This window comes from Microcaecilia unicolor, chromosome 13, assembly GCF_901765095.1.
Source record: "Microcaecilia unicolor chromosome 13, aMicUni1.1, whole genome shotgun sequence".
Lineage (NCBI taxonomy): Eukaryota > Metazoa > Chordata > Amphibia > Gymnophiona > Siphonopidae > Microcaecilia > Microcaecilia unicolor.
Genome location: NC_044043.1, coordinates 37298118 through 37321392, shown reverse-complemented (window position 1 = coordinate 37321392; position 23275 = coordinate 37298118). Strand labels below are relative to the sequence as shown.

At 43.3% G+C, this 23275-nt stretch overlaps 1 protein-coding gene across 7 annotated transcripts in view; it reads left to right on the top strand.

Moving 5' to 3' along the window:
• The window catches only part of GTF2IRD1 (GTF2I repeat domain containing 1), a 219690-nt gene that overhangs the window by 17791 nt on the left and 178624 nt on the right, over positions 1 to 23275 (top strand). The window contains exon 1 of one of the 7 annotated variants that reach the window (XM_030185781.1): positions 22567 to 22627. The exons of the other annotated variants lie outside the window; for them this stretch is intronic. The gene's annotated coding sequence lies outside the window, so the exon portion shown is untranslated. Of the gene's footprint in view, positions 1 to 22566; positions 22628 to 23275 lie in introns of those variants that run through there. 7 annotated transcript variants of the gene reach the window in all.

Below are 23275 nucleotides of genomic sequence, written 5' to 3'. Positions count from 1 at the left end.
TAATGGGAACAAAACAAAAATATCAATGGCTAAAAGTTTTGGTCTAGAGCCGTTTTATTAACGAGCCACAAAAAAGTGCCCTAAATGACCAGATGACCACTGGAGGGAATCATAGATGACCTCCCCATACCCCCACAGTGGTCACTAATCCCCCCCCCCCCCCCAATGTGATTAAAAGCATTAATTACCTGCCTGAATGCCAGCCTCAGATGTTATACACAGGTGCATTAGTGCACACTAAATCCGTTAGTAGTCTAGGAAACAGCGGCTGTCTTAAAAAACCAGGCCTACATCAGCACCACCCCAGTTTCAGGGCAAAGCATAACACAAGCACAGCTGATCCAGCCAGCTGACCTTCCTATGCACAGACAACCACGAGGTCCCCACACAATGAACTCTCAGACCAGTTATTAACAGTGATCAGCTCCTGCTTCTTGCTTCCTTTAAAAAGGCTTTCAGGAAGCCCTCGCATATTTTGTAACAGAAATGTTAGGGCTTCCTGAAAGCCTTTTTAAAGGAAGCAAGATGCAGGAGCTGATCAATTTCTCTACAGTCGATGAACTAATGTATGTTACATTCCTATTTATCACTTAGAAATTAATATGCACTACCACAATGTATTCCTCTCTGCCACGTATGCATGCACCTTAATGCAGTGACTTTTGTATTCTGTGACCCGGAAATGGCAATCGCCATTACGGCAAATGTAAGCCACATTGAGCCTGCGAATTGGTGGGAAAATGTGGGATACAAATGCTAATAATAATATTAATAATCAATGTCCTGGTCTGAGAGTATATTGTGTGGGGACCTCATGGTTGTGCACAGGAAGGTCAGCTGGCTGGATCAGCTGTGCTTGTGTTATGAAGCTTTGTAGCTTTGCCATGAAATTGGGTTGGTGCTGATGTAGGACTTGCTTTTTAAGACAGCCACTCTTTTCTGGACTACTATTTCTGGACTAGTTTTAGACTGTCAAATTTTTTTTTTATTTTTTACATTTTTGGCCTTTTTCACATTTTTCATACATTAGATAACATTTTTTAAAATTTAGCATTATAACTTTTTACGTTCACAAATAAACTTTATATTGATTTGATTATGTGTGCACTAAGGGAGCAATTTTATAATTGGCACCTTGAGGTATGCGCACTGATGCCAAACGCCAATTCTGTTATGGCATCTGCCTACCAAGATAGACATGAATTGCTTGTTTACTCTTTCCAAAAATACTAGGACTAGGGGGCATGCAGTGAAGCTACAAATAGTAAATTTAAAATGAATTGGAGAAAATGTTTCTTCACTCAACGTATAATTAAACTCTGTAATTGTTGCCAGAGAATGCAGTAAAAGCAGTTAGGTTAGCGGGGTTTAAAAAAGGTTTGGATAGCTTCCTAAAAGAAAAGTCCATAGGCCATTGTTAAAATGACTTGGGGAAAAAGTCCACTGCTTATTTCTAGGATAAGCAGCATAAAAATGTATTGTACTATTTTGGGATCTTGTCAGGTATCTGTGACCTGGATTGGCCACTGTTGGAAACAGGATGCTGGGCTTGATGGACCTTCGGTCTGTCCCAGTATGGCAATACTTATGTACTTATATATTGTATACTATCACAAGTCAATATTGATGTGCTTAAAGTTAGGCACAAACAGTTAAGCCAAGTCAGTGGCAGGCAGAAATGTTTGTGCCCTAAGTGTTCCATGATATGCAGTGGTAGGGTTAACGCATGGGGCAGTCCTGGGGGGGGGGGGGGGGGCAGAGCAGGGAGTTATCCAGGCACCACTGATATTCAGTGCCAGAGTCATATCTAACCAGACATGATGGACTGTGTAAAAATCTGTCCTAACTATGCCTGGTTAGCTCTGTGGGTACAACACTATATATAAGCTATACTGGGATATTTTTCGGGCACTTCCAAACATCTGGATATGATCTGGCACTAAGTATCTGGGTCCATTGTATCCAGTGGTGGTCAGTATTTAAAGAAACGTTGACCATCGCCAGCTGAATATTGACCAGTACATGTTTTACTACTTTCCAACCCATCTGAAAAGTGCAGCTGTAGTGATTAATCTGCCCATCTATCAAAGCATGGGCACAGTACCCATCCTTAACAGTGGATTATTTTCACTTTCTATACCATATTTCCCTATACGCTGCAAAGATCTGTGTAGACTTGAAATTTACCCTATAAAAAATTACCCAGGCTTGATTTAAGGACCGTTGAAAAGTGCTACGAAATCCTAGTGTATCTGTGATTTTTGACGATCCTGTTTTATGGAATTGTCCTGCTAGGGGAATCACAGAAGGCCAGACTGTGCAACCTATGCTGGTCTTAATTATGGAGAGAGAATACCCGCTGCAACCTAGTGCCCACACTGGACATTAGTTAAACAGTAGCTCAAAGAGAAGGCTGTCCCATATTGAGTCACCAGTCCACCTTTCTGCATTTCCACAATGTTCAATATTTGAACACTAGTGCAGCCCGCCCTGCTCAGTGTAGGAGATATGGATGGAGTTGACACAGTTGAAGGCACATGAAGATCTCCATAACCTCCTGTTGTCTTTAGCAGGGAACCTGGGCCCTGGGCGTAGGAGAGTCTGATAGCAACTCCTGGAGTTTGATATTATTGTGGAAAGACAAAATCTAGGGGCGTGTTTGTTGTGCAACGATTACGCTTGGTTATGTTGATAGTCATAACATCGCCACGCTCCTCTGGGTTTTCTGGCTTATTGCAAATGTTCTGTGATCATTTTCTTTCTCCAAAATAAAACGTTGAAGATTTGTAAGGACTGCATTTCAATTAAAACTTTAATCGTGAGATTAAAAATATGTTCCCCCCTCCCCCCCCCTGCAGCTCCTTGTGACTCGGGGCAATGGAGGGTTAAATGACTTGCCCAGAGTCACAGGAAGCTGCAGTGGGGACAGTAAATAAATAAAAAACATACCTTTAATCGCACGATTACAAATTTTAACGGAAATGCAGTCCTAAAAAAAAATAAAGAATAAAAAGTAATGTAAAGATAACAAATACAAAAGGCAAATTGAAAAATTAAAAAAAATACAAATTGAAAAATTACAAATTAAACAATTTAAAACATCATGCAGAATAACTATAAACAGAATTAACAGTTTTCACTGGAGTTTCCTTGAAGCTTGGAAAGGCAGCAGTGTATGACTCCTTGGTGACTTTAGAATTTTTAGATTGCAGCGACTGCTTAAAGGAAACCCCGGATGCAGGTCTTTAGCTGACCGAAATGCCATCATTTGTATTTATTATTATTATTTGTTACATTTATATCCCACATTTTCCCACCTATTTATAGGCTCAATGTGGCTTACATAGTACCGGAGAGGCGTTACAGACTCCGGTGTAAACAAATACAAAGTGGTGTTGTGGTAAGATAAAGTTCATGTGGCCCAGCCACACTAGGGAATCATACAACGGAAGAGTTGTGTTATGTCCATTACGTTCTTTAGTTTTGTTGTGTTGCAGAGATCAGGCATTTAAGTTGGATCTGTAGGGAATGCCTTTTTAAACAGGTTAGTTTTTAGTGTTTTCCGGAAGTTTAGGTGGTCGTTCGTAGTTTTCAAGGCTTTTGGTAATGAGTTGTGTGCTTATGTAGGAAAAACTGGACGCGTAAGTTGATTTGTATTTGAGTCCTTTGCAGCTTGGGTAGTGCAGATTTAGGTACGTTCGTGTTGATTCGGATGTGGTTCTAGTTGGTAGGTCGATTAAGTCTGTCATGTATCCCGGAGCTTCACTATAGATAATTTTGTGAACCAGAGTGCAGATTTTGAAAGCAATGCGTTCTTTGATTGGGAGCCAGTGTAGTTTTTCGTGAAGGGGTTTTGCACTTTCAAATCGCGTTTTTCTGAAGATAAACCTAGCTGCCATGTTTTGAGCGGTCTGAAGTTTCTTTAAGGTTTGTTCTTTGCATCCTGTATAAATTCCATTGCAGTAGTCTACATGGGTTAGTACCATTGATTGTATCAAGTTTCGAAATGTTCCCCTCAGGAAGAATTGTTTCAGGCGTTTGAGTTTCCACATTGAGTGGAACATTTTCTTTGTTGTGGATGTCAGTTGGCTCTCTAGTGTTAAGTTGCGGTCCATTGTAATGCTGAGGATTTTCAGGCTGTCTGAGATAGGGAGGATTAATCTGGGGTGTTGATAATTGTGGGGTTATTCGCGCTGTGTAGGGATGAGAGGATGAGACTGTGTGTTTTTTTCACTGTTTAGTTTTAGTTGAAATGCATTTGCCCAAGAGTCCATGATCAAGCTGATCTTGATTTTGTTGGTGATTTGTCAGTTTAGATTTGTAAGGAATGAATATTGTGACATCATCTGCATAGATGAAAGGGTTAAGGCCTTTTGTAGTGGGCGTCGGGCGATGTACTTTCAGTTGCTAGCACACAGTTCGGTTAGCACAACTAAAAGATAAGTGGTCTCTTTGTCACTTAATTAACAGCTATTTTCAAAGTATGGAGGATGTAATAAAAGTTTTGGAATGTATTCTATGAGCACTCTGGCAGATGATTAAAGCTATTATACAAGCTTTGACCTGAAATAGCATAGGCTATAAGAGGTCTTATAGCTGTTTTCATTGATGGCTGATGTCATTATCTGTCTTTTTCCGAACATGGTACGTCATGGTTTGAGGGTCGGGTCCAGGGGCGTAGCTACATGGGGGCATGGGCCCCCGTAGATTTAGCCCTGGCTCCCACGCCGCCAACCCCTTCAACCCCCCCTCCTGTCACCAACGCCGTCGCTGTCGGGTACCTTTGCTGGCGAGGGGTCCCCAACCCCCGCCAGCTGAAGTCCTCTTCTCCGGCGTGGCCGCATTGCTGATCTGCAAGGCTTCTGTTTCTGTGAGTCTGACGTCCTTCACGGGTGGTGGGAAGGGGGGGGGGGTCGAAAGGGTTGACACCGGGGGGGGGGGGGGTCAAAGGTGGTGGTATCTCATACATATTCATTGTGGGTATCCTGAAAACTTGACTGGTCGGGTGTATCCTGAGGACTGGGTTGAAAACCCTTGCACTAATGCCTTCATTTACCATTGTAAGTATCCACACATTCTGTCAGTGGCATAACTAGCTGATACAAACACATTGCATTTTGGTACCTTGTATTTAAAGAAGGTCTGGGCTTGTGCAGGCGGAGGAGTGGCCTAGTGGTTAGGGTGGTGGACTTTGGTCCTGAGGAACTGAGTTCGATTCCCGGCACAGGCAGCTCCTTGTGACTCTGGGCAAGTCACTTAACCCTCCATTGCCCGCCGCATAGAGCCTGCCATGAGTGGGAAAGCGCGGGGTACAAATGTAATTAAAAAAAAAAACATATCCATGCACATTATCATTTAGATCAGGTATGGGCAACCACGGTCCTCAAGGGCCACAGTCCATTCGGCTTTTCTGTTCTATTCTATCTGTGCCTTATATACTGCATAACATTCTGTAAGGATTCACAGCACTTCACATTCCAAAGAAGCTCTTTACAAAAGACGAATATATTACTTATCAATACTACAAAACAAAGAGTCTGAGATCTAAATATTTATCATACAGATGATTCAAAAACAGAGAGACAGAGCATCTAAACCAGGGGTGGGCAACCATGGTCCTGAAGGACCACAAGCCAGTTGGGTTTTTCAAGATTCCCACAACGAATATACATGAGATTGATTTGTACGTACTTCTTCCGTTATACGCAATAGAGCTCATGCATATTCTTTTGTGGAAATCTTGAAAACCCAACCGGATTGCAGTCCTTAGGACCATGGTTACCCACCCCTGGTTCAGGGCCGCCGACAGGGGAGACAAAATTCACCGGGCCTCCGGTGGGGGCCTGGCGCCGCCGCCGCAGTCCGGCCCGCCCTCTGTCTCTCCCTGGCATTGAATTTAAGCGCCTCGCCTTCAAAAGTGCAGCAAGCAGGTAGACCACTTCTTCCTTCCGTGTCCCGCCCTCGCCTGACGTAACTTCCGCGAGGGCGGGACACAGAAGGAAGGAGTGGTCTGCCGCTGCTTGCTGCGCTTTCCAAGGTGAGGCGCGTAAGGTCAGTGCAGAGGGCCCGGGGGTGTAGAGAGGGCCAGGTGGGAGGGGGGCCCCGGGGGCGGCCTTGTCCCGTGCCTGGCCCAGTCTCTAGGTGGCCCTGCCCTGGTTTAGTTGCTCTGTGTCTCTGTTTTTGAATCATTTGATATAAAGTTGTCTCTGTCAGAATTTGAGGGCTTTATTCCAAATGCTTCCTATCTGGCTGCTCTCTGCCAAGGACTTGTCAGGGATTGCCGTGAATTCATATTAGACTGAATGGAGGTTTGGGACAAGGCGGAGGAGGGAACTGTTCACCTGCACTAATCCGCAAATGAAAACATGTAGAGTTAATTTACCTTTTACTTTCTTCTTGTGAGGGTGTGTAATGTTTACATTTAAGCACTGTGTGCCAGCAGGGAGCTTTTCAGCTCAGCTGTCTGGAGTCCAGTGAACTAAAATTTTGTCTTAATGAAATCCTTGCAGTGCTGCAGACACTTTGTGACCTAGAATATGTTGTTTTGTCTCCCTTCACCTCAGTTTCTGATCTCTGACTGTAATAATGTTCCTCCAGCTTCCCTCTCTGCCTTGAAAGCTGTTATTAGCAACAAGAACAGTATGGCTTTCTTATAATCTGATCTGGTCTTTTGAAAACACTAGATAACTTGTTAATTGCTGTTGTGTGTTATGGGGCCACCTTAAAAATTGACCATGGCGAAAGAAATACGATCATGTCACTTCCCTTCTCATTTCAGAATAGCTGCCTACAGGATTCCTTTTAAAATCTCATCGGATCCAATCCTCAGGTTTACCTTCCTTCCTAGCCACTCTATTGGTCTCCTACTTTCCCACAAGAACTCTTTGGTCTGCCAAGCAAGGTCTTCTGATTGTTCCGTCCTTCTGTCAGGTTTTTCTGGATACATCCAGAAGCTCTTGTTTCAGTGTGGTTGCTCCATCTTTAACGAATGTCCTTCTCTTTTGTGTCTTGAAGGATCATTCAGTTACTTGATTACCTTTAAAAGTAGACTAACACGGCTACCATACCTCTCGACTTCAGTTACTTCAGATCACCTATTGTTTCTCTCTGGCTTTTCTACCTAATGCTTTCTGATCTTTGGCACATAAATGAGAGAGTTAACCAAGCTTCCCGTTCATATTTCCTGCTCCCCTTATTAACCTTTGTCTTAAATTGTAAACTTTCCGCTCCCCAGTTTTGTATGTTTTGAGCCTGTAAACCGCTTAGACTTCCTTTTGAAAATTTGCTGTATATCAAATAATTTGAGCCTTGTATAGGAGCTTCCAAGATCATAGGTGATCTCAAAAGCCCATGTTTTGTTTAGATAAATCTGATGCCTTTATCATAAAGACACAGTGCTTAATGTGCCTCATGCTTGCAGCTCATCCCGCCCACGCTAGAGCAATTTTGAATAATCGCTGGGGCATTATGGGCTAGAGAAGCTGGCCCTAGGTCCTCCTCCTCTTTTCATCATGGCATGAACCAATGATTGGAAGCCATTGTAACTTTTCTCCATTGGCTGTCAGAGCTCTGATGTAAAGAAGAGAAAGAGGGGAAGCCAAAAGCTTGTTGGTCATTTTCCAGTGAGAGAAGTCTGGCTATTACTAAATGATCTTCCATTTTTAAATTCCTTTACCAATCCTTATTGTCAGATTCTGTTTCTAGCCAAAGCCTGAAAAAGATGTCTCCTCCTGAGGCTAAACCTCCTAGTGCTGCTCTTCTATCTGCATGAGCCATTGCAGTCATTAGTAACCAGCTTTCAGCACCCCTGATGCAAGAGGTCCTCATCCATGTAATGTACCAGAGGCCACCAGCCCCATCAGAGAGGAGACTCCAGCCAGGTTTCCCATGCCCTTGCTCACCATGTTGCAGAGAAGTCACAGGGCTGGCCCAGGAATCACATTTTTCCCCTAAAACAGAGCTTTATTTAGTGTTATATTCTACTTATAGAATCTGAAAATACATGCCAAACTGTTCTTCTCCCTTGGCATGGTAAGGGCTTGGAAGTTGCCATGGGTGAGAGGCACTGCTGCTTATGATTAAACCATTCGCATGATTGGAACACAGATTCAGAAATACCAGCCCAGTCCAGAAATGAACCTTGTGTTCTGGATCTGTGTCCATGAGAGGGTTACAGCTTGCGCAGATGATCTTCTGTGCTAGTAAATTTAAGTGCCAGGCATGGAATAAACAAAGTAGTACACTGCTGTTTAAATATTTACTATGTCATTATAGAGTAGGTTGATGTTAATAGTCCAGGAAACTCTCTTGTGGGTAGAAAGAGCTCGGCTTAACAGTTCAACTGATGGGTGAGTCAGAAAGTGACCCGATTGCTTGCAACTCTTTTCAGTGGCACTGATTAAAGATTTCATTCACTTCCTTGTAGTGTGATCACTTCAGAATATGGCTGCAACTGAAGGGTGAAGATATGTTTAGAAAACTTAGGCACCACTCTAAAAGTTTTCAGTGTTGGGGAATTTGTTTCTGTACCCTTTTGTCATTATTTCCACTTTTTGATGTTGTTGCTATTTTGCTTGTTATTTTGTCTGGCTTTTTTTTCTTATTTTATACTTTTTTTTTTGTTTTTAGTTTTTTTTAATATTAGGTTGATTTTTTTTCATTTTAGTTTTTCTGAATATTAGGAAGTTGTCTTGCTTTATCTCATCTGCTGTGAATCAGATCTGTGGTTGCCAAACTCGATCCTTGAGAATCTCCTGCTATTTTGGGATTTTCACAATTAATGTGCAAAAACCCTGGAAACCCAAACCTATAGTGTGTTCTTGAAGACCTGATTTGAAAACCACTGAGAGATATTTAAACCGCGTCTGATTGTTGCAGATTGAGTCGTAGAGCCTTCACAACTCCATTGCCTTTGAAATCCTGAAGGAAGGGGTAAGACTAATAGCTACGTCATGCAAGGTTCCGCGTTAGGAGTTACGGACCAAGAAAGGGATCTGGGTGTCGTCATCGATAATACACTGAAACCTTCTGCTCAGTGTGCTGCTGTGGCTAGGAAAGTGAATAGAATGTTGGGTATTATTAGGAAAGGTATGGAAAACAGGTGTGAGGATGTTATAATGCCATTGTATCGCTCCATGGTGCGACCGCACCTTGAGTATTGTGTTCAATTCTGGTCGCTGCATCTCAAGAAAGATATAGTAGAATTGGAAAAGGTGCAGCGAAAGGCGACTAAAATGATAGCGGGGATGGGACGACTTCCCTGTGAAGAAAGACTAAGGAGGCTAGGGCTTTTCAGCTTGGAGAAGAGACGGCTGAGGGGAGACATGATAGAGGTATATAAAATAATGAGTGGAATGGAACAGGTGGTTGTGAAGCGTCTGTTCACGCTTTCCAAAAATACTAGGACTAGGGGGCATGCGATGAAACTACAGTGTAGTAAATTTAAAACAAATCGGAGAAAATGTTTCTTCACCTAACACATAATTAAACTCTGGAATTCGTTGCCGGAGAATGTGGTGAAGGCAGTTAGCTTAGCAGAGTTTAAAAAGGGGTTAGACGGTTTCCTAAAGGTCAAGTCCATAAACCACTACTAAATGGACTTGGGAAAAACCCACAATTCCAGGAATAACATGTATAGAATGTTTGTACGTTTGGGAAGCTTGCCAGGTGCCCTTGGCCTGGATTGGCCGCTGTTGTGGACAGGATGCTGGGCTCGATGGACCCTTGGTCTTTTCCCAGTGTGGCATGGAGGAGTCACTGTGTATATCAAGAAGGCATTTTAGGAAGTCGCAGAGGAGGCACACGAAAGAGGCTGAAAGGTTCTCAGCGATTTCCGTCAGTTTTGTAAATGTACAACACAACTCTGCCTCCGCTTTGCCCAAACTGTGAGCAGATGTTGTAAATGTAGGCACTCTTTCTGTGTGCCTTCTTTTACGTGAGCTGGTGGACAGCCTGAGGAGGGAACACATTTTCTGTTTGGTGGGGGGGAGAGGCTGGCTTGCAGCAGAGGGTTAGGCCACAGTTTCGGTTTCAGTTCTGGCCAAAACAGAGTGGCAGGTTTCAGCCGCGGATACGGTTTTGGACAGAGCCAAAACCACTGCTTTTGGTTGGCCCCTACATGAATAGATATCCTAGATGAAAATCCACATAAAGTAATGCAGAAAAAGTATCCTTATAACTATATATATTTTGCCATCCCACTGAAGATTTACCTACAGGCTTTTATGAACTGCGTAAATCTCATCTAGTTCTTGGGATAGAGCATATCAGAGAGGGGCTGGCAGAGTCATTTAGCTGGAGCCTCACACAGAAAAGGGGCTTCATCTGTTTAATACTTTTTTTAACAAACGCAAAGTTGATTTTTCCTTAATTATAGCCAAGTTTGCACACTTCCACTGCTAAAACTCTGCCTGAGCTGCTGCTTTATCGGTGCTTTTTTTTTTTCTTAATTATGAGCTCCAGAGTCTGGGGCCTCTTAATTTGCACAGGCCCAGGCCTCTGTGATTCTCTGAAAAGCTCTGTCTAGGCGTGCCTCCCTTTTGATCTTATTCCACAGAGTCGGAAACAGGGAGGGTAATTTTTATACCAGGAAACCTAGGTAGGAAAGGCGTAGAAGTGCTTATGTTGTGCCTGTTTTACACTGTCATTATTTTAGATCCAAATAAGAGAGAGATCATCCATCCGATAGCTTATACTATCAATATCCTTTTCAGATATTCTTATTTATGAAAAAGATTGGACCATCAAATCAGTAGAGTATTATAGGTAGACTGTCCTTCCTAAATCATAAGTACCGCCATACTGGGAAAAGACCAAGGGTCCATCAAGCCCAGCATCCTGTCTCTGACAGTGGCCAATCCAGGCATAAAGAACCCGGCAACCCCCCCCCCCCCCCCCAAAACAAAAAAAAATTAATAATGTGGACTTTTCCCTCAGGAATCTGTCCAAACCACCCCCCCCCCCTTTAAATTCCGTAAGGCCAGCTGCTGTCACTACATTCTCCGGCAACGAGTTCCAGAGTCTAACTACACGCTGAGTAAAGAAAAACTTTCTCTTATTTATTTTAAATCTACCATATTCCAGCTTCATCTTGTGTCCCCTGGTACTATTATTGTTTGAAAGTGTAAACAAACGCTTCACATCTGTCCGCTCTACTCCACTCATTATCTTGTAGACTTCTATCATATCACCCCTCAGCCGCCTTTTCTCCAAGCTGAAGAGCCCTAACCTTCTCAGCCTTTCCTCATAGGGAAGTCGTTCCATTCCCTTTATCATTTTCGTCGCCCTTCTCTGCATCTTCTCTAATTTCTTTATATCCTTTAAATCCATCTGCTCAGTCTCGTCAGTCCTATATACATCTATATCTATATATATTTAGAATGTTTACTGTGGTTTTTATTAATATTGGAGTAGGTAAACCGTGTCTGGGAATGAACTCCTTTGCAAGGAATCCTGGTTTGTCTCTCTCATTGGTTTGCCAATGCCTTACAGAACTCTGCTCACATCCATCAGGACCGGCTGTGTTGTTATTCTGCAGGTGAAGAATGACTCCAGTGATCTTCTCCCCTTTGATAGGGACCTGCTTAAACTTCCTCTGCTGCTCAGTTAACTTTGGAATGTTCAGACCTTCAAAAAAGTTTTTTTTTCTTTTTGTAAAGCTGCACATAAAATCTAGTTAAAATATAATTTATACCTTTGTTCAAAGAGCACTGCCTTCCTACCTCATCTTCCATCAGAGGTATACATTTTCTCAACCAAACTAGACATCTCTCTGCCTGATTACTGAAAAGAAATAACTTATACTTTTGATACAGCAGTGTATTGATTGTGTGCTGGTGAAAAATTTGATCCCTCAGGGCTGTCATTTCACCCTCCACCATCTCCCACTGAACTCTTTAATTCCTCCCCATCCTAATCAGGTTAGAATGCAATATTCTTTTACCATGCTGTGCACCCTATCGTGCCCCCTCCCCAAAAACGTTTTGGCTGCTTTCTAGTAAAGACCTTACCTCCTCCCTATGCCCCCATTAAATTCTTTATTGTCCTGTCACTGCTGCTTTAAATATGGGACATATTCCAGGTCTTCAGTCATGCCTAGAGTCATTCTCCAGCTCCCCTCCCTTTCTGAAGCCCATCAAAGCAGAAATCCAGCTCTACTAGGTCATGATCTGATTATATCATCTGTCCAATCTCAGCCCTCGCAACCCTGAAAAAGCCTACTTCTGATAGCAGAAGGTAATCTAGCCAAGCTGTTGTAAAAATGGCCCTATGGTAGTTTTTGCCTCATGCCAGGGCCCTTTTTTTTTTTTTTTGTATAACTTGGGGGGGGGGGGGGGCGAACATTTTAAAGGAGAATATTGTAGGTAAATTAAACAAGTAAAAGGCCTAGTGATTCCACGATTATTCCTATATATTAATTAATCACAGATCTTCTTCAAAATCTAAGGTCTATTTGATCAGTTTTTTTTATATCAAGAAAAGTTCTAAGTTGTTCAGGTTCAAAAAAGAAGTATTTGTTATCCATGTAGCGTATTACACATTTACATGGGTATGTGAGTAAAAATCTCGCTCCCAAGGCTTTTGTCTCTTCTCTTAATGCCAAAAAGGCTCTTCTTCTCTATTGTGTAGATTTTACTACATCAGGGTATATCCAAATTCTATCCCCATAAAAAGTTTTTAATGAATTTTTAAAGTATAATTTCAAAAACCAAGGAAACTAATAAGAGTCTGACAGTTTGTTGCCTCAATACTTGACTGTTCCAGAAATGCCGTAAGATCTTGAAAACCCAGTTTCCGTGCTTGAATTAGTAATTGTGCTTGTGATTCCTTTTCATGCTCTCCGTGTTTCTGAGGTATAGGTAAGTAGTATATTTTATTTAATGGGGGGATAAGATTAGGAGAGTATTGCAGGATATCAATCAAATATTTCTTGGGATTATCGGAAAATTTAAGATACGTCTATTGTAATTCTCAAATTGTTCTATTTTTCGATGGATTATTATCTTATCTTTAATCATAGATTCCGTAGTAGATTTTAAAGTTACTACTTCTTGTTGAACTTGAACATTATTTTTCAAAGAGTCTTGTTTCAAGGTTTCTAAAGCCATTGTTAGAGAGTCCATTTTACTCACAATAGATGAAGTTTCTTGAGCAGCCTGTGCAACTGTATTTGTTAATGCTTGAATTGCATTCCAAATAGACTCTAGCGTTACCACCATGGGAACATCTTGCTCCAAGCTAGTTTTCTCCACTGCCATCTTGGGTAGGTCGTCGCTGGCTAGTGATCCTGATATGCCGCATTCCGATGTATCCAGGTCCTCCGGCCCACCTCTAAGAGCAGCGGGGCATGGTGGTGGATTAACCTCTGGCGAGGAAAGTGTTGTCTCCGTTCCTTGTGGGGTCAGCGCTCCTCTGTCAACTCCCACTGCGGGATTTCTCAAGCCGGTCTCACGCGGAGTGCTTGTGGCATTCCTGTCGAGTGTAGACTGAAATGGTGCAGTAATTTGAGTTGTCGACGGTAAACTCTTCACTACACCCTTTCTTTTTTTATGAGGCATAGTTTTCAACTCGTAAAGTTCGAAAAAGTAAAGCAAAAGAAAAGTTCAGTCCCAGTCGTACAAGCGTCCAAAAGCTCAAACCGCCATCTAGACACGCCCCCAACACTACCTATTCTTATCCCAGGGCCCTTTTTACTACAGCCCCTTACCACATGGCCCCTATACAAGACACGGCCATGTTGTAAGATTATTCTTACCCCGTGATCATGCGGTAACCCAGTGGTAACCAGGCAGCATCACTAGGTTAGCACTGTGATAGAAATTACATAATTATTTTCCGTAGCGCCAGAAGTGATGCGCACTCGAGGCAGAACTGCCTCTGGTGGCCACGTTGGGCCGGCGATAGTTCCGGGTTGCCATGTGGCAACCCTTTAGTAAAAGGGCCCCTAAATTAGCTGTTAATATGTATAACACAGTCCTGACGTTGTGTGTAGCTACCGGTATCCTGAGTTGATAAACACACTTTTTCTTTTATTCTTTACGGATTGTAACGCTTTTCATTCCTTTTCTTTTTCTGTCCTTGTTTTTATATAATCTTTTAATAAGTAAGGCTTATTTTAATTGCTACTATGTAAACCATCTTGATGGTCTGACTAAAGGATGGTATATCAAATAAACTTAATTTGAAATGTTATAGAATACGCTTCAAATAGGTGCTTTCCTAGTAGAGGTGTACTGAATAGCATATTTTACTTTCCCACTGAATATGAATAATGGGCATTGAGCTTTAACATAAATAATAATAGAAGCAACGTGAAATAGGAGATCAAGTATTTATTTCAGTAGGATTTAGCAGTGGCGTAGGAAGGGGGGGCAGTCCGCCCCGGGTGCACGCCGCTGGGGGGGGTGGTGTCTGGTCCGCTGGTTCCCTGCTCTCTGTGCCCCGGAACAGTTACTTCCTGTTCCGGGGCAGAGATAGCAGGGAAACAGCAGAGCGGACGCAGCTCCCAGCGACGTGCATTCGGGGGCGGATCGGCCCTCTTGCCCGCCCCTCGCTTCCTAATTCAAGTAAGAATGCGCTGGGGGGGGGGGAGGGTGCGCGCCGAGGGGGGATGCCGTGCTGCACCCGGGGGGGGGGGGGGGTGCGCAGCGGCGACCCGCCCCGGGTGTCAGCCGCCCTCACTACGGCACTGGGATTTAGCACAGTAGAGTCCTGGATTATTTGTATTCGAATTTAAATTGCTATTCGGTTGAATACAAATAATGTATTCAGGGCACTATTTGGAGTCAAATCAAATACAAATATTCAGCACAGCCCTATTTCCTAGTGCCTTTATAGAATTACATTGCACATGACTGCCGCTAAACGTACATGTCCGCTATCCCTGAATCTTCAGCTGCACTCACTATCTGGATAGTGCCAGCAAAAATTCCTCTATCTGGCTGATGACAGGGCAGTTGGGGTGGACCAAACCTATAGCGGCGATATTCAAGTGGTTCAGTCTAGGCCTGCAGAGAAGCAGTCTTAAATTAAACCCGTTAGCAGATCGGTGGTATTATAATATGAGAGTAAGGCGCCACTTACACACAAACATATAGCCACGATCGTTTACACCATGTCTGTAGCTGCCATAAGTGTTCACAACTATGTCAGCACTGTGTCCCTTGTAACTTACACGTATCCAGTAGAGCCACCCATGGTGTGCCCAGCGTGAATGCCCTCCTTTCACTTTTGCACTAACGTGAATATGTGTGTATTTTGTAGAATCGTGGCTAGTACATATACAGGAAAATGGCAGTTAGTGGCACTCCTTACCCGTGTGCATGCTAGTGTTCTGTAACGTACACAAGTGTTTGGCGCCTACCCATAGGCACAAATTAATAAAATTGCCTTTATAGCCTAGAGTGGTGACCGACATTATACGTATATTCAGCGCAGCCACCTGTTCCGATAGTGGCACTGATAATACGGACTTTTTAAAATGCTGTAGCCAACGTTTTAAAAATTGTATTCGCTGCTGGCTTTTGGTATTGACCTGATAACATCAAGTGTTAACTATTAGCCTATATTTTATATATATATATATATATATATATATATATATGTGTGTGTGTGTATATGTATATATATATATATATATAATGTTAAGTTATGCATTTTTACAAGCTCATTCTGGGAAGGCTTCAGTTGGAGTAATCATGATTGTTAGTTTGATTATCAAATTTTCCAGGTTAGGGGTAGAGGCCAGGCAAGTTTTGGTTTTGGCACCAAAACCGACCCAAAATCCAGGTTCAGGTTTCCACTGAAAATGGTTGTGTATTTTTGCCAGAAAGTCGAAACTGTAGCCCTAAACCCCGTCACTGCAAGCCAGCCTCCCTCAACCCCCCCCCCCCCCCCAACTGAAAGCACATTGCACCCCCCCCCCCCCCCCCTGGGCTGCCTACCACTCCGCCTTCCCAGGGCCGGTAGTGTAGTTGTGTCTTTGAGGCTGGAACATCCCAAATTGCTCCTGCCCTCTTCCTTCATGTTGAAAGAATGACAGCTGGGCCTACCGTGGAGAGGCAGGGAAAGGAGGGCAGAGTGATGGGTGGTCCGGGAGGAGGGGGCGTGTTTTCTGTTGGGGGATGGGGCAAGGCTGGCCTGCAGTGGAGGTGGTGGCATTGGGGAGGGGGGGGCAGGGCCAGGTTCCGGTTCTGTCCGAAACCGAGCCATGGATTTTGCAGTGGATTCTGTTTCGGCCGTAACCAGAACTGCTGGTTTTGGTCAGCCTCTAGTTCCTACTACTACTACTTAACATTTCTAAAGCGCTACTAGGGTTACGCAGCGCTGTACAATTTAACATAGAGGGACAGTCCTTGCTCAAAGAGCTTACAATCTAAAAGACAAGTGAACAGTCAGTCCGATAGGGGCAGTCAAATTGGGGCAGTCTGGATTTCCTGAACGGTAGGAGTTAGGTGCCGAACGCAGCATTGAAGAGGTGAGCTTTAAGCAAAGACTTGAAGATGGGCAGGGAGGGGGCTTGGCGTAAGGGCTCAGGAAGGTTGTTCCAAGCATAGGGTGAGGCGAGGTAGAATGAGCGGAGCCTGGAGTTGGCGGTGGTGGAGAAGGGTACTGAGAGGAGGGATTTGTCCTGTGAACGGAGGTTTCGGGCGGGAACGTAAGGGGAGATGAGGGTAGAGAGGTAGTGAGGGGCAGCAGATTGAGTGCATTTGTAGGTAAGAAGGAGAAGCTTGAATTGAATGCGGTATCTGATTGGAAGCCAGTGAAGTGACCTGAGGAGAGGGGTGATATGAGTATATCGGTTCTGGCGGAATATAAGACGTGCAGCAGAGTTCTGAACAGATTGAAGGGGGGAGAGATGGCTAAGTGGGAGGCCGGTGAGGAGTAAGTTGCAGTAGTCCAGGAGAGAGGTAATGAGAACGTGGACGAGAGTTCGGGTGGTGTGTTCAGAGAGGAAAGGGCGAATTTTGCTGATGTTAAAGAGGAAGAAGAGACAGGTCTTGGCTATCTGCTGGATATGTGCAGAGAAGGAGAGGGAGGAATCAAAGATGACTTCCGAGGTTGCGGGCAGATGAGACAGGAGGATGACGGTGTTATCAACTGAGATAGAAAGTGGAGGAAGAGGAGAAGTGGGTTTTGGTGGAAAGACGATGAGCTCGGTCTTGGACATGTTCAGTTTCAGGTAGCGGTTGGACATCCAGGCAGCAATGTCGGATAAGCAGGCTGATACCTTTGCCTGGCTCTCCGCGGTGATGTCTGGTGTGGAGAGATACAGCTGGGTGTCATCAACATAGAGATGATACTGGAAACCATGAGATGAGATCAGGGAGCCCAGGGAAGAGGTGTAGATTGAGAAGAGAAGGGGTCCAAGGACAGATCTCTGGGGTGGGGTGGGGGTTAGAGGCTTTAAAGTTAATTGAAAGGAGCATAAAGCTTGCCTATGATGCCTAAAACACTTGGCCTGGTACTAGTGTGGGGATTCCTGATGTACAGGTGGATGTTTCCCTCCTCCACCTCTGCTGGAATGCATTCTTGGCTCTTTTAAAAAAAAATTTTTTTGCAGCTGAGGAGGAGGCAGAAAGTGCTGATACTAAGACTTCTCCACAAGCCCCAGAATTGGCACTTGGGTTTCCAACAAGTTCTCTTGAAAATTGGATCCAGTCTAAACCTTGGCAGCCTACACAACTGCAGTCGGGAGTCAGATCAGCAGGTCGCCTGATTGAATTGTTGCTGAGCTGTCATAACATTTAGACTATCAGCACTGGCAGGATTTCACCTGGCTCACTGTTAGTATTCAGATTTCTCACTCTTTCATGATTGGTCCTAGTTGTAAGGGAAACATGCAGGGCAGGTGGCCACTGATTGTATTGTACAGGAAGGCAGGGCCGCCTATAACAGAGGTGCTAGAAACAGGAGTAGAAAAACAGCTATTTTGTTTGTGATATTTTAAGGAGTTGGGTAATGAAACTGAGGCAAACCAAGAGGAATCTGAATTTGTATAATAAAAATGAAGCCTACAAGAGAGAAGGGAACTGTGTTGCTTTAAAGAGACAGGGTCAGTGACTGAAATACAATCCTGCTAGGGTATATTCTAAAATAGAGCACTAGAAACCCCCTGCTTGATATTGTATATACTTTTATAATGAGGGATAAGCTCCGTAACAAAAATGTTATTTGTTTATGTAAATGATTTCTAATCTGCACCTTCTAGTATTCTGGGCAGAATACAAAATACATCCACAATCATAATTCAAATACCATCAAACTGGAGTTGGCTGTATATCAAGGGACTTCCAGGCAGTTACTTTTACTTGTAAAGAAGTACAGGATAACATTTGTTACTTTTACTAAAGTAAGAATTTTGCCAATTTGTACTACTTTTACTCAGTTACATCTGATGCTTGCAGTTAAAAGTAAAAATGGAAGGGAGATGTAAATGGCAATTTCTCATTAAACCAAATGAAACAGCCAAACTGAGAACAGGAGTTTGCTACTGCAAACCTTGTCACACAAACAGTGGATCATCTCATCTCAAATTTTGCTGTTTGGTGAGTATAACCTATAAGAACAGTGGAGTTGCCTGTGTTTGTTGAACTGGTTACTGGTCTCCTGCCAAACCAGAACAGTGATGAGTTGGGTCACTTTAAAGCGGAGATGAAGCTGAAGCTGGTAGCAAGTTTTGGTGAACAGACATATGTCTTTACCACAACAGACTGCTCATCATCCCATGAGAAATTTTACATTGGGGTAATTGTCCAGGGGATTGATGAGAGTCTTTAGGGAGGAAGTCTCCTTGTCTGGCCTTAAGACTGAAGGGTTCTCACACATTTGACTTTCTCAAAAATATTTGTCATCAGACGAAAAATTGTTAGAACAACAACAGACAATGATTCCAAGTTTGTAATTGGACAGCATGATGATGAAGATGTAAAGATGAAGATTCAAGTGATGAATTAGACAGCACTACTTCTAATGCTGCTGATAATGACAATAATGATGATAAAGTATTCTTTGCTTGATGGAAGTCAAGTGTTTCAGAGATTCCCTTGATCATAACCTGCAGACTCACAAGCACATTCATACGAGTGACAGTCATTTTCAAACATTTAGTTCTACTAAAAGCAAAAAGGATTAAATTGTAGAGCAATACAGTTAAGATAAAAACATTAACATTCATTGTAGTTGTGGTACTTTTACTTTTTACTCAAGTATTAGGCAATAATTTGTTTTTTACTTTGACTTAAGTAAAAAATTTTTATGTGTTCTTCCCTGTGATTTTTACTTTTAATTAAATATTAAAATGTACAGTTATTTTTACTTTTACTTAAGTACTTTGATCTAGTATTTTGAACAACACTCCAAGACTTTATAGCATCCAGACAATTTACTTTCACTGCCGCTTAGACTAAAACAACCTCAAAATAGATGAGTTACAAGTGGGCTCAGATAGATTACGAGCTGTGACATAGAGGCAGCCGCCATCCTAATCGTTGCCCCTACAAAATTCTTATGCTGCACAAACGTTATGATGCTCATGAAATGAAATTTGTGATGGAGCTGGAGATGAAGGGAATTACTCAGTGCAAAAGACATCCCCAAAGCACTTAAAAAAAAATCTCAAAACAGAAAATCTTTAGAGCTAGATGCCTCCATTATCAGAGGCATTAACTTGGGAACACAGTCCAAGGTTTACAACAAGGTGAAATGCCTTTCTAGTTCCTCAGCTAGCAGGAATACAACCCCAACACTGAGCGCAATTGAGAGAAGAAAGTAACCGTTCCCAAACTAATGTCCTAATCCACCTAGGGACAATTTACTTGGCCAAAAATAGCACCCCTGGAGCACAGATAGATTTCCAGAAGTTCAGGGAGAGGCTAAATTGTGCTGCTGCTGAAGAAACGAAAAGGAAGATGAAAGTGAAAACTAAGTTGTGTTTTTAATACATGAGAAGTATGTGCCAAAGAAGGGGATGGCAATGCAGCAGGACCTTGAGCCCTGCAGCGGCTCAGAGGCTCCACATTTAGTTTTCATTCTATGGCTGATCTTCAGGGCCCTGAAAGGAAATGGCCCCAAGTATCTGAAGAATAGGATGATCCTCCACACACCACCAATGGCACCCTCTCCAAAAGACATTACACGATGTGATACCTGCAAGCGAGCCTTCTCCGGAGTAGCCCCCACACTCTGGAATGCATTGCCTGAAAGGCTTCGCTTAACACAAGACTACCTCTACTTCAGGAAGCAGGTGAAAGCTTGGCTGTACAACCAAGCCTTTAATGGAAGAAGTAACTAACTTGTTAGTCTCACTCACACACACAAGCATTGACTCAGGCTGCACATACTGCAGTGGGACATGTTTATCCACTCCTAGCCTAAAATATTTAACCATCTGTCTGACCTCATGTGCAAATTTCTTCAAATCAGTCACCTTACTTTCAAATTCTTCCTACTTTCTTACTCATCTATATGTTACAACTTTGCCTTACCCTTCACTACCAATTATAATGTTCTATTACGAATTTATTTATTTAGATTTTGCTCACACCTTTTTCAGTAGTAGCTCAAGGTTATTTACATTGGATATTTCTGTGTCCCAGGAGGGCTCACAATCTAAGTTTGTACCTGAGGCAATGGAGGGTTAAGTGACTTGCCCAAGACCACAAGGAGCAGCAACGGGATTTGAACCGGCCACCTCTGGATTGCCAGACCGGTGCTCTAACCACTAGGCCACTCCTTGCAAGTAGTATACCATGCCATATTTTGTATTGTTACTTGAATATTTTTACTGCTGTAATTGCCTATTGCTCATGTTTGATCTATTCTTACTGTACATCGCCTTGAGTGAATTCCTTCAAAAAGGCGGTAAATAAATCCTAATAAATAATACTGCAAGGTGGGCTGCAGGGATCCTTGAGGCTGACAGTGTCAGTAAGGGGAGGTGAAAGAAAGAGATGGGCTGGGCTGGTTTAAAAACAAAACCCTGGACCAACTACCTTGTTGCATTGTGTCCCTGCTTTCCCCAGCCAATTATTCTGAGATGTGAATGAAGCTTTCAAAAGGCAAATGAAATTTTTAAATGGTCACACACAGGCCTTGATGTGTTAGGTATTTTCTCCATATAGAATGATAAAAAAGTCGTAATAAATTGGGTCCAAGAGATATCTGTCAGTTTTTAGGTTCCCATCTCTTCCTGTATGGTTAGTATATGGCTTTAGGGTTTAAACAATTTTCACTCATGCCTCCCCTTTTCCCAGGCAGAGAATCACAGAGGACCGTTCCCTGGTCACTGGAGCTTGAGGACCGACACAACCCCCCCCCCCTCCCCCTCAATTTCTGGATATAGGCTCTGAGGGAGCCCCTGCTACACACAAGAACCAAAAATAAAATGGTTTGTGTAAAAAGAAAAAGCTTGCCCACCCATGCTGTAGGAGGATTTTCCCAGTCCAAATACCAGCTCGTTGGAACTGTCACATTTTATGAGCTACAACCCTTAATGAAATAATTGTTACACCAGATAGGACAGATCAAAAGGGTTTTCTTCATAAAGTTTTCTCGAGCTTGGCCTAATGAACATATTCTAGTGAAGGGAAGAAGGTGTAATTAATTAGCAGCAGGGCCTGCTGAATATGAAGGGAACCGTTTCTTTCTCCCCAGCTTTGGATCTCCAGTGCACAGAGTGAATTAAGGCATTTTCAGGCTGCTGTTTTTGCCTGGAATAAAGACATGTCGTGTTTGGCAGATTAAAAGGCCCTCGGTGCATTGTTCAAATACCACGAGATTAGTTTCCAAGGAGATGAACACCAGTTGCCATAGGCACCAGGGGCCAGGAATTAGGATTGTGAATTTTTCATCCTGATCACGCAAACGGTAACTGAACTGTGCAAAAAAAGGCAGCCTTTAACCAAGGTAAGCCTCGGCTTTCTAAGCCATAAAGTACCAGGCAGCCCCTTCTTGCTTTCTTTTAGAAAGCAGACAAGCTGATTCTTGTTCTTATTTTGTAAATGTAGTGCAGCCACATAAAACCGATCCCTCGACCCATTAGTGCTGCGTATTGATGTTTCCCTAGATGCTGAGAGCCCTGCGGATTCTTCCCATAATCTTCTATTGCAGGATCTTTTTTTTCCCTCGCTGGTCCCTGGTTCACAGTTCTGCTCCAAGGCCTCAACACCCTTGATGGGACCAACTCAGTTTTGCAGTGTGAAGATGGCTTGATATAAGTAGGTCATTCACAGAGACGCATTAGTGTGTCAGAATACATTTTGGTGATAGGAAGTATAAACGGACCGGATCATATAGCTTGATTGGAGACAGATCTGTTTTCATAAACCAGCACTGGCTTTTAATTGTAACTATGAGAACATGTGAAGAAGCCCCGGAGGAAAGAAGTGCATCACAGACAATAATTTGACTGTTTATTTTGTGGACAGTGTTACCAATAGTGCACACTACTGTGTAATAGTGTGCCCTATTATTCATGTCTCAGCTCACTCTCCTCTTCCTCACTACTGTTTCCTCCCTTCTGATTGGAGGAAATGCTCCTCTCTCTCATTAATCCATTTCAGTTTAGGATTGGGCAAGAACCGAGAGACTACGAGTGCTGACTGGTTCTACCATTGCTGTTTCACTTCAGGTAACTTTATTGTCCTGTTTATCATTCACAGACCGTAGGCTTTGACTGCAAACTGCCCTCCTCGGACTTTGGTGATGCTATAATGCATCTGCAAGCTTTAGATCAGATTGGATTGGAGATTGTACATACGTTAAATAATAGATTCTTACTTCACTATCGCTAACCAAAATTAAAAAGATTAATGCCCTGCATATAGTTCTTCATAGCATTTCTCAGGTGTAAAAATCCAGTTTTAAATCCTAAATGTCTAGGGGAAACAGTTCAGAGTCCATCCTGCTACTGCCCTACCTGGATCCTCTCATTAGAGAGCCCTCTACCAGGTATGTAGCCAGACTTCGGTGGGAGGGGGGTCCACAGCCTGAGATGAGGGGACACATTTTAGCCCCCCCCCCCCCCCCGCCGCCGACCCTCTCAACCCCCCTCCCGCCATCACCTACTTTTGCTGGCGGGGGGCCCCAACCCCCGTCAGCCGAGGTCCTCTTCTTCCCGCAAAAGGCTTCCTTCTGTTTCTGACGTCCTGCACGTGCAGGACGTCAGAAACAGAAGGAAGCCTTTTGCGGGAAGAAGAGGACCTCGGCTGGCGGGGATTGGGGTCCCCCGCCAGCAAAGGCAGGCGACGGCGACAGCGGGTTGGCGGCGGGAGGGGGG